The sequence below is a fragment of the Ctenopharyngodon idella genome, chromosome 22 (genome assembly GCF_019924925.1).
Source record: "Ctenopharyngodon idella isolate HZGC_01 chromosome 22, HZGC01, whole genome shotgun sequence".
Lineage (NCBI taxonomy): Eukaryota > Metazoa > Chordata > Actinopteri > Cypriniformes > Xenocyprididae > Ctenopharyngodon > Ctenopharyngodon idella.
In genome coordinates, this window is record NC_067241.1 from 13,492,781 (window position 1) to 13,495,000 (window position 2,220).

The window sequence follows — 2,220 nt, forward strand, 5'->3', positions numbered from 1 at the left end:
TAAGTTTTGCTGCTCCAGCTGGAAAGAGGATGAGGTGTGAGAGGATGATTCTCCATTCAGTGTGTGTGAAATGTTGCTCAGAGCCACGTGGAATAAAAAACAGCTAATTATAGAAACTCCCAGCAAACAGCAGGTTATCACCATCTTTACGTAATATAAATAAATCATCCTAGTAATGCATTTACCAGGAGATATTTTTCTTTAGTCAAACATGAAGCATGTCAATTTAAATTAAATTAAATGTTAATAATAATAATAATAAATGGTCAGCTGAATTTGTAATGGCATACTAACATAATACTATATATAGATATGTCAGAAATAGGGATGCTAGTATGTTATTCTGAGTGACCCTGCATGAGGTGACAGGGCAAAATGGGGAAAATGACAAGTTAATAGAAAATTTTGGAACTGATCAAGCACATGGCCTGAAGATTTTCCCTTTTCCGAAACATGCCAAAAGTTCTCCATGGGATGTGATATAATGTCCCATTTCCATTTGAAATCTGATTGCTTTAATACAAATGTTGCTATTGGAAAAGTAAAATGTTGTGCTGCTGTAACCCAGACGCCACAGCGCCGCTTAACGGTGATGGAAACTCTTCTGTGAACCTGGAAAAAGTGTGTCTTTTTAGCAAAAGATGGAACTGCAAATCCTGTCGTCTGGAAAGATGCGTTGTGCCGTATTCATTTACTCATTCAAGATTCGGGTTGCATAAGAGTGCTGTAACAGTGAAGGAATGTACATCTGCTAGACGTCGCTCTCTCTAACGTTTCAAACGACATTCATCTTCCTCTACACCTCCAGTGCTCAATTTAAAGTATCTGAAGCTCACTCTTTCCTATGTACAGCACGTCACCGATGGCACTGATGAGCCTTTAGGCATTTCAGTGTAAAGAAAAAGCTCTCCATATATGATTTATGCCAGATCTATAGATATAAAAATGATCTAATTCAATCAAGAAGTGACATACAGTGAATTGATAATGAATTGATAATGAAGGCCTGTGTCTAGCCGTTTTCCAGAGGTCGCTGTAGGATAGAGTCAGTGAGAGCAGCGCTTCATTCATTCGAATGTTTAAACAAGTCAGTGTATCATATCGCAGAATTTTCCGGGATAAACTTTACAACAGAGTTTAGCCAAACAGGCCCGCTTCATGGTCTCACTCGTCAGCCCCGTGCAGTTTATTTTGGCATCCTTCGCCATCCCAGAATGCAGCAGCTTTTTCATCTGGGCACTGGGAGAAGCTGTTAATGTGTTACATTAGATTTTCTTGAAACATTTACTGCCTAGGTTTACTGAATTACACTTATTTGATGTAAACTGGTACTGGAGCTTCAGTAAGCTGTAATCATACGTGATTTAAGGGTAAAATGGAGTTGCTGGTTCCTAAACACACTGAATTGGTTGGGGGAAGTAAAACTCTCATTATCTGATAATGTTCCCTTTTAAACCTGATTGGTGTATATTAAAATCCTTATGATAAATAAACCGTATTTTAAAAATGAAAAACATTAGCTTTTCAGAAACTTTTCACTGCTGTCCAAGTTAAGCATGTCAAATAAACTTTGAAACCTTTGGAAGAATTTAAAAAGTAGTCCAATATTTGGGATTAGACGGGACAAAATTCATAAACAAACCATGCCACATTTTCCATGGAAAATTTTCTGGGTGTATAACTGTCTTATTTCAACCATAACCTTAATCCTGGTCGTTACTGTTTTAAATATATTATGCCATTTTATATACATATATATATATATATATATATATATATATATATATATATATATTAAGTAATAATAATATTATAGTAATATTATAATATAGTTAAATAATAATAAATATAATATATTACATTTTTTACATTTTAAGAGATATAAATTAAATAAATAAAAATAAATAAAAATAAAATATATAAATTAAAATACTTTTTAAAAATAAAATTACATAAACTATATATATATATATATATATATATATATATATATATATATATATAATATATTAAATTTTTTACATTTTAAGAGATATAAATTAAATAAATAAAAATAAATAAAAATAAAATATATAAATTAAAATACTTTTTAAAAATAAAATTACATAAACTATATATATATATATATATATATATATATATATATATAAATTATCTCTATAACAATAATAATATAGCCATTTAAATAATAATAATAATAATAATAATAATAATATATAT